The sequence below is a fragment of the Miniopterus natalensis genome, chromosome X (assembly GCF_054644295.1).
Source record: "Miniopterus natalensis isolate mMinNat1 chromosome X, mMinNat1.hap1, whole genome shotgun sequence".
In the NCBI taxonomy this organism is placed as follows: Eukaryota; Metazoa; Chordata; class Mammalia; order Chiroptera; family Miniopteridae; genus Miniopterus; species Miniopterus natalensis.
The window spans coordinates 81436270-81446242 of NC_142103.1; the positions used below are offsets into that span (position 1 = coordinate 81436270).

Genomic DNA, 9973 nt, shown 5'->3' on the forward strand with positions numbered 1-9973 from the left:
TTAATCCCTTCACCTTCTTTCATCCAGCCCCCAAATCCCCTTCCTTCTGACAGCTGTCAGGTTGTTCCTTGTATCCATGACTTTCTATTTTGTTTCTTTTGTTCATTAGATTCCACATATAAATGAGATCATGTGGTACTTGCCTTTCTCTGACTGGCTTATTTCACTTAGCATAATACTCTCCAGTTCCCTCCATGCTGTCATAAAAGGTAAGATTTCCTTCCTTTTTACAGCTGCATAGTATTCCATGGTGTAAATGTCCCACAGCTTTTTTATCCACTCATCTACTGATGGGCACTTGGCTGTTTCCAGATCTTGGTTATTGTAAATAATGCTGCTATGAACATAGGGGTGCATAAATTCTTTCTGATTGGTGTTTTGGGATTCTTAGAATATATACCCAGAAGTGGGATCACTGGGTCAAAAGGCAGTTCCATTTTTAATTTTGGAGTGAAACTCCATTCTGTTTTCTATAGTGGCTGCACCAATCTGCATTCTCACCAGTAATACACAAGGGTTCCCTTTTCTCCACATCCTTGCCAGTGGTGGTTGTTTGTTGATTTGTTGATGGAGCCATTCTGACAGGTGTGAGGCGATTTCTCATTGTGGTTTTAATTTGCATCTCTCTGATGATTAGTGACATTGAGCATTTTTTTATATGTCTCTTGGCCATCTGCATGTTTATTTTGGAGAAGTGTCTATTCAGCTCCTTTGGCCCATTTGGTTTTTTTGGGCAGGGGGCTTAATTCACTTTATTTTTCTGGTATAAAATTATGTGGTGGCCACAGATGGAGCCTGGGTCCTTTGCTCAGAAACTCTGGTGTGGGTCTTTACAAGATGGTCAGTGAATCCCTGATAGGGAGACTTGGTGAAAACAGTCTCTTTCCAGAGATCTGGGGTGAGATAGCTGTAGGTCTTAGAGATGGCATCAAAGGTAGCCTTGGCAAAGCTGCCCAGGGTAGCAGTGCAGCCCCTGGCCGAGGTTTAGCAGTCATCGATACTGGTCATCAGCAGCAGCTTCTTGGGCACAGAGGCTGAGATTATGCCAGTGTCCCTGGGGGCGGGGATGAGGCCACCAGTACAGAGCCACAGCGGCCAGTCACCTTGCAAGGAATGGTGGGGGGCTTGCGAATCTTATTCCCCCAGTAGCCTCGTGGCACAGGGACAATCGAGAGCTTAGCCAGGATGATGGCCCCACGGATGGCAGTGGCTACTTCCTTTGAGAACTTAACACCCAGACCAACATGTCCACTGTAGTCCCCAGTGGAGACAAATGCCTTGAACCGGGTCCTCTGGCCAGCCCGTGTCTGTTTTTGCAAGGGCATAATCTTCAAAACCTCATCCTTGAGGCATGCCCCCCCCCCCCAAAAGTCAATGATCTCAGATTCCTTAATGGGCAAGGAGAAGAGATAGATCTCCTCCAGGGACTTGATTTTCATGTCCTTGACCAGGCGACCCAGCTTGGTGACAGAGATCCACTCCTTGTCCTCAGCCTTGCCTCCGGGAGCTCTGTGGCCTCGCCTTGGCCCGACCCTGGCCGCGACCTCGGCGGCAGATAACGCTGCCAAATCCTCCAGGGAAGCCGCAGCGGCCTCCGCTTGCAGGGCCCACGGGGCCTCCTCGCCCTCCCGCAGCACCGGAGTCATCCGCCATTTGGTGTTTCTTTGGGAAAGAAGCTGCCCATTTCTTAATTGGGTTGTTTGTCATTTTGGTTTTCAGTTGTATAAGTTCTTTATATATTTTGGAAATTAACCCCTTATTAGATGTGTCATTGGCACATATGTTCTCCCATACAATGGGTTGTCTTTTCATTTTGTTGAAGGTTTCTTTTGCTGTGCAGCTTTTTAGTTTGAGGTAGTCCCATTTGTTTATTTTTTTTTTTTTCTTTGTTTCCCTTGCCTGAAGAGATAAATCGGCAAAAGTATTGCTAGAGAAATGTCTGAAATTTTTCTGCCTCTGTTTTCTTCTAGGACTTTAATGGTTTCACAAGTTACATTTAAGTCTTTAATCCATTTTGAGCTTATTCTTGTATATGGTATAAGTTAGTGGTCTAATTTCTTTCTTTCTTTTTTTTTTTTTTTTTTTTGCATGTACCTGTCCAATTTTCCCAACACCATTTATTGAAGAAACTCTCTTTACCCCATTGTATGTTCTTGCCTCCTTTGCAAATATTAATTGACTATAAAGGTATGGGTTTATTTCTGTGCTCTCCATTCTGTTCCATTTATCTATATGCCTGTTCTTGTGCTAATACCATGCTGTTTTGATTACTATAGCCATGTAGTATAGTTTGATATCACGTAGTGTAATACTTCGAACTTTGTTCTTCTTTCCCAAGATTGCTGAGGCTATTCGGGATCTTTTGTGATTCCATATAAATTTTTGGAATATTAATTTTGTATCATGCTACTTTGCTGGATTCATTTCTTAGATCTAGTAGTTTTTCAGTGGAGTCTTTAGGGTTTTCTATATACAATATGAAGTCATCTGCAAATAATGACAGTTTTACTTCCTCCTTTCCAATTTGAATGTCTTTTATTTCTTCTTCTTGTCTGATGGCTGTGGCTAGTACTTCCAATACCATGTTGAATAAGGGTGGTGAAAGTAGACATCTCTGTCTTGTTCCTGATCATAAGGGAAACACTTTTCATTTTTGCCCATTGAGTGTGATGTTGGTTGTGGGCTTGTCATATATGGCCTTTATTATGTTGAGGTACGATCCCTCTATTACCACTTTACTGAGAGTTCTTATCAGAAATGGGTGCTGGATTTTATCAGATGCTTTTTCTGCATCTATTGATATGATTGTGGGATTTTTATCCTTCATTTTGTTTATGTGATGTATCACGTTTATTGATTTGTGAATATTGTACTGACCTTGCATCCCTGGAATAAATCCCACTTAATCATGGTGTATGATCTTTTTACTGTATTACTGGATCCAGTTTGTTAATATTTTGTTGAGGATTTTAGACACTGTGTTCATCAGGGATATTGGCCTATAATTTTCTTTGTTTAGTGTCTTTATCTGGTTTTGGAATTAGGATAATGTTGGCCTCATAAAAAGAGCTTGGAAGTCTTCTTTCCTCTTGAATTTTTGAATACTTTGAGAAGGATAGGTGTTATTTCTTCTTTGAATGTTTGGTAAAATTTGCCTGTGAAACCAACTGGTCCAGGACTTTTTTTTCTTCAATATATCTTTATTGATTTCAGAGAGAGGAAGGGAGAGGGAGAGGGAGAAATAGAAACATCAGTGATGAGAGAGTCATGATTGATTGGCTTCCTCTTGCACGCTCCCCACTGGGGATCAAGCCTGCAACTTGGGCATGTGTGCTGACTGGAAATCGAACCACGATCTCCTGGATCCTAAGCCAGTGCTTAACTGCTGAGCCATGCCCGGCTGGGCCAGGACTTTTGTTTGCTGGGAGTTTTTTTTATTACTGCTTTGATTCCATTAGTTATAATTCATCTATTCATATTCTCTGATTCTTCATGATTCTGTTTTGGAAGGTTGTATGTTTCTAGGAATTTGTCCATTTCGTCCAGGTTGTCCAGCTTGTCCAGGAGTATAGTTGTTCATAGTATTTTCTTACCTTCTTTTGTATTTCTGTGGTGTCAGTCGTTATTTCTCTTTCATTTCTGATTTTATTTATTTGAGTCCTCTCTCTTTTTTTCTTGATGAGTTTGGTTAAAGGTTTGTCAATCTTGTTTATCTTTTCAAAGAACTAGCTTTTGGTTTCATTGATCTTTTGTATTGTTTTTCAGTCTCTGTATCATTTGTTTCCACTCTAATCTTTATTATTTTCTTCGTTCTACTTATTCTGGGCTTTGTTGTTCTTCTTCTTGTTCTTTTAGGTGTAGGGTTAGATTGTTTGAGATTTTTCTTGCTTTTTGAGGAAGGCCTGTAATGTTATGAATTTCCCTGTCAGGACTGTTTTTGCTGTGTCCTGTAGATTTTGGGTTGTTGTCTGTTCATTTTCATTTGTCTCCAGGTAGCTTTTGATTTCTTCCTTGATCTTATTGTTAACCCATTCATTGTTTAATAACATATTATTTAGCCTTCATGAGTTTGAATGTTTTCGGATTTTAAATTATAATTGATTTCTAGTTTTACACCATTGTGATCAGAGAAGATGCTTGGTATTATTACAGTCTTCTTGAGTTTATTAAGACTTATTTTGTGTCCTAACATGTGGTCTATCTTTGAGAATGTTCCATGTACACTTGAGAAGAATGTACATTCTGTTGCTTTGAGATGAAATGTTCTGTAAATATCAGTTAAATCTATCTGATCTAGTGTGTTGTTTAAGGCCACCGGGAGTGGAAGGGCAGGCCAAGTGATTTGACAAGTATGTGGTTGGAGGGGAGGGATCTGCTATGTGCTTGAGGTGGGGAAGAATCATCCCCTTTCCAAAGCTACAAAGTTCAATCACTGTCTGAGTATCTGCCAAGAGCTTCTCCAGTAAAAGAGCTCCCCAAAGGTTCCTGATAGGTGCAGCCAGCAGACCCCTCTGAGGACACGAGCACAGCAGAGTGGTGTCACCAGTAGTTGGAGGACCAGACAGTGCACTTTCCAGGCTGATGTTGTAACAATAGGAATGCTTGACCCTGGGAAGGTGGTGTCTGGGTCTCTAGCAGTCTCCCTTCTCTCATAGACAGATTGAATTCCCACTGATTTTCACCACCAGATGCTATGTAAGCTCCTCTTTGCATCTCTGTTGGGGATCTCTGCATGGGCTTGAGACCCCACACTTCTGGAGGGGGGGGGTAGTTTTGCAGTTGAGATATCCCTCCAGTTTCTCAGCTGCTGCACATGTGTGCCAGGGCTAGCCCTTTCTGAATCTCTGCCCTTCTTACCAGTCTCTATGTGGCTTCTTCTGTAAATTCTTGGTTATAGTATTTCAGTTCAGCTAGCCTTCAGTTGGTTATTCAGTTGATTGCTTTATAATTTAGCTGTAAATCCAGTTTGGTGCTGGGAGCAGGTGAGTGTAGCTTTCACCTACTCTGCAGCCATCTTGGAATCCCCAGAGATTTTCAATTCCCTGAGCTTGGAAGGCAGAGGCTGCCTGTTACCTGCCTCACAGCTCTTCCTCATCCTCTGGCCCATAGCCTTACTGAGGTTTTCTGGGTTTTCTCTCAAGGGCATCAATGGGGAAAGATAGGAGACTTTTAAAGGCTCTTTTCTGACACACACATACCCCTCCTTTCTGGACAGACAGATGCCTTCCTGGGTGCCAGTGAGGATCTGCAAAGGCTGCAGTCAAACCAACAATGCCTAGCCTTTGTGGACTTCCCTGGCACTCTCCCCCAAAAAGGGGTAGTGGGAGGTGGACACCAGTTCTGCCTGCACTGACTGAGAAGTGTGGTGAAGCAAGCATGGGCTCTGGAGCCTGCAAGTCCTAGGCCTTGGCCCCAGTTTGACCACCGGTCAAGCCACAGAACCTCAGACCAGTTTTCTTACCATCAAAACAACGAAAGTAACACTAGTGGCTAGAATGGTTTTAAGGATTAGCTGAAGAAACACATCTAGCCCATGGAAGGCACATGCCAAACAAAGATTCCTTTCTCCTCTGCATCTTGATCCTGGATCCAGCCTGAGGAGACATGAGCATTGAAGAATGGAACTGAAATGAGTAAGCAATTAAATTCAGATGTTAATAACAGACCTAACTACACAGGCTTACATGAATTTGAAGTTTATAAAACTCTCATAAAAAGAGTCTAGTGGTGAGCAGTCTGGGACTGGTATGGCAGCTCTGTAGACATTAGGGTCTCAGGCTCCTTCTATATTTCTTCTTTAGTTTTTTTAGCATGAGGCTTCTATCCTTAAGGTCACAAGATAGCTGCTGGAGCTTAAGTCATCATCATTCCAGGTAGAACAGGTTTAGGAAGAAGAAGGACAAGAGACAAACAGGACTCCTCACAGCTAAATGATCTTCGAAGACTTGCCATTCCATATTATCAGCCACCTCTAAGCTTCAAGTACAGCTAGGATATAGTCTTTCAGCTGGGCACAATGCTGCCTCTAAGAAGATCCAAGGAAGATAAGAAGGATACAGAGTTGATATTCATGGGTGCAGTAGCACTATTGTTAAAATATTAAAATATCTCCATACCAATGAAAAAAATTTCCTTCCCCAAGACTGGCCCCCTGTGTCCCTCCTTGTGGCCTTAACCCCTCCTCTGTCTCCCCATGACCCAGCAGCAGAAGGGTCAATGCCTGGCCCAATAGAGAACCTTCAGCACTGCATAGGCATCTTCTCTGATTGGTTGTTATCTGGACTATATGGTGGTGAAATATTTCAAACATCACCCTTGAAAGAATGGGTGCCAAGTAGGTGAATAGCTTAAATGAAAGTTCCTAAGCAACTGCACAGGATGAAGAAAAAGGAAATGAGTGACAGCTCAAAGGACACAGAGCACTTCTACTGAACAAGACTTGGTCTGATCCCTAAGACAAGAAGTATCTTAGAACTGGGTGATCAAAACCCTTAGCTTGGGTCCCATGCTCTAGAGGGCCTTAATCTGGCCACACTCCTGCCCATGGGGCAAGGAGTCTACAGGACCAAAGAGACACCCATCTGGAGCCTGTTCTCCCTTTCCTGACATACTCTGGGATCCTGGGACCCCAGAATGCTCTGCCACATGGCAATAAGCCCACTACCATGGACTGTCCAGGCCTCCTCCCCTTGTCTACCCTCCCAAGAGTACACATCACCATCTGTTCACAGCCTTAGGTAGCCAAGGGATGACTGTTTGTAGGAGGAGTGTTGGGGGGAAGTGGGCAGAAAGTGGACAGGGCTAGACCATGTAAGTTAGATGGTGAGCATGTGCCCACACCAGGCCCCGCCCAGTGTGGAACCTAGCCCCATAGGTAGGACTAGAAGGGGCCAACCAGGGCAAGGATCCAGCTCTGTTCCAGTGCAGAACTCTGAGGAATCCAGGAATCCTGAATTCACATCTGACCTTTCACATCACTGTGAAGTTACATACTTTATGTAATGGCTGGTAAGCTTGATTTTAAGTTTTAAATATTTAGAGATGTGGTATGTGGGCCTCTGTGTGTACTTTCGTACAAAATTAGGAGCAAGTGTGCTCATGATGATCACCCATTAGTAAGTCTGGTCTCTGTATCTTTGGGAGGGAATAATCAGAGTAGGGAGCAGACCTGTACAGAGCAAGGCCCAGGAGATGGACCTGAGCAGCACCATTAGGGCAGTCATGGCCTAACCAGCCCCCCACCCATATCTTCCTGTCTGCTGTGGGGTCCCTGGGTGTCTCTCATAGTATCATGAAGCAGAGCTGTGACTCTGAGGTCTGGCTGCATTTTGTTTGATGACCACCCTAGTCATCAACAGTCCCTGCAAAGGACATTTCATGGGCATCTTCTGGGGCCAGGCTGTGTGGATGTAAGCAGCAGCAGTGCAGGTGAAGCTCGTGATGAAGGAGGTGGGGTAAACTATCAGTGTCACTCTCAAGCCCACAGAGAACAGCAGGTGGAAGAGGCTGTGTGTGTGGTTAGTGCTGATGGACCAGGCAGATGCCACCATAGGCAGGACAGCCTTGTGGGAAGACAGCAGATGGAAAGACCTCAGCCCCACCACTGGAGGAACCCATCTTCTCCAGTAAAAGAAAAATCAAGAGCTTTGGAAATGGTCTCAGACCTGTTTATTTCCCCACTGGCTCACTGGAATTAAGAGTTTCAGCCCATCATTCTGTGCAGTGACTGACAGACTTGGGGAACAGCATGGTGGCTGTGACAGGGATATGACCTGCTTCTTGATCTTGCCCCAGCCTGCAAACCAGTCCCCACTTCCCCGGGCTTCCCAGGTGCAGCTCCCCTGTCTCCCTGAAGCTCCCAGTCCCATGCCCTCTTTCCCTGGAGCCAACTCCTGCTGCACTTGGATTTCTAGCGACAATGGCCACAGCTGAGACCAGCCGCATGTATCAGCCAGCTTGAGGTCTCTGGCTCTTGGAGACTAAAACTCACTCCTTAAAGCTCTGTGACAGATTCAGTGTGTTGGCATATCTGGGCACACTGTGGGGAAGGGAGCCCCTAGTTTTTCATGTGTCTAGCAGCAAAATCTCCCAGTGGTTTCTGGTTTGTTGTGAATAAATGCTTTTTAGTATATATGTATGTCCAACTATCATTTTCGTGAAAAATCTTAAAAGTTTTGCTAACTTTTAAAAATGCATTATAAAACATTACATGGCTTTGAAGAAGCAAGTAAGTTTAGGAAAACAAAGGGGGAGGTTGTATGTGAGAGAGATATCTCACTTCTTGAGAGAGGCTTCGCCAACACCCCAAACAATATCCAGACCCTCTGTTATACTCTCTCTCGGCATCTAACATTTTTCCTTCAGAGCATTTATCTTGATTTGTAATTATATATTTTCTTATAAGGTAATTTGTTTTCTGTCTGAAGTTGGGCACTCTGCCCATTTTATTTTTAAATGTATACTCATTGCCTAGCACACTTTAGGCACTCAATAAATATGTGTAAAATGAATTAAGGAATTCTTCAAGGGAATGGATCCAGAAACAAGGTTTTAAGAATTTGCAGAAGTAAGACCAGCTTCCATGTGCTCTCAAACCAGTTCCAATTATTGCTTGGGATTCTGCCCCAAAAGAGATCTGAGAAGAGGCTGATATTGTCCTGAGCCCCAAATATGGACCTGAACTCATACTGCCCTTTTCTCCAGCCGTCCCAGTGACAATAACCACATGATAAATTTTCCAGAGACTTAGTAGCAAAAAGTAAAATAATTATACTCATAGATTCAACAGGTCAGAAGTTCAGACAGGGGACAGCAGGAACAGCTTATCTTTGCTTCATGATATCTGGGGCCTCAGCTGAAAGACTTGGAGACTGAAAGGCTGGAGGATAATGTTGGTCATTGTCTGGGACCTCAGTTTCTCTCCCCATGAGTCCCTCCTTGTGGGCTCTCCACTTGGTCTGGTTTGGACTTGCTCATAACATGGCAGCTGGGCTCTAAGGGAGAGATCCCAAGAGGAAAAGCCAGTCAAGTGGAAACTATATGGCCTTTTATGACCTAACCTCAGATGTCACTTAGTATCACTTCTGTCTCATTCTACTCGTGAAAGTAATTACAAAGTCTCAGCCAGGATGAATGAGGGGGACTCAGACTCCATCTGATGGGAGAGTGTCATGATTCTAGAAGAACATGTATGACTAGCTTTCCGCTTTTGGCTGGGAAGAGACCTAGGTGCAACTTTCTTTGGTCATCCCGAATCCGGGTTCATCCGACACCAGCCTCCTCTACTATACCACTGAAGTTCAACCCCCACTGGATCAAAACTGTATACTTGAGGTGTACCAGTGGGGAAGTCGGTACCACTTCTGCCCTGATTCCTAAAATTGGCTCCTTAGGTCTATCTGCAAAAAAGTTTGGTGATGATGTTGCCAAAGCAACCAGTGATTGGAAGGGCCTGAGGGTTACTGTGAAACTGACCATTCAGAACAGACAGGCTCTGCGCTGATCATCAAAGCCCTCAGAGAACCGCCAAGAGACAGAAAGAATCAAAAAAACATTAAGCACAGTGGAAATATCACTTTTGATGAGATTGGTAACATTGTCCAACAGATGTGGCACCCATCTTTAGCTGGAGAACTCACAGGAACCATTAAAGAGATCCTGGGGACAGCCCAGTCTGTGGGCTGCAGTGTTGATGGCCACCAACCTCATGGCATCATAGATGACATCAACAGTGGTGCAGTGGAATCAACTAGTTAAGAGCCATAAAGGTAAATATTTCAATTAAAGATCATTTGGTAACAACAACAACAACAAAAAGAACATGTAGGACCAGAAATAGTGTTGTGGCCATTTTTGGAAAATAAAATCTGCCACATGCCCAACACCAGAATGCCAGTCCCAGGCTGGGTGCCTTCAGGTGCCCCTTCACTCTCTTTGCTCTGCTCTGCTTTGTCTGCATGTTTCCTGGCATCCG

At 43.9% G+C, this 9973-nt stretch overlaps 2 pseudogenes; one reads left to right on the forward strand and one right to left on the reverse strand.

Annotated features, from left to right (window-relative positions):
* Positions 1-771: 771 nt before the first annotated feature.
* LOC107524967 (small ribosomal subunit protein uS5 pseudogene) lies at positions 772-1674 on the reverse strand (annotated as a pseudogene).
* Positions 1675-8209: 6535 nt separating this feature from the next.
* On the forward strand, positions 8210-9756 carry LOC107524965 (large ribosomal subunit protein uL11 pseudogene; annotated as a pseudogene).
* The last annotated feature ends 217 nt before the right edge of the window (positions 9757-9973 follow it).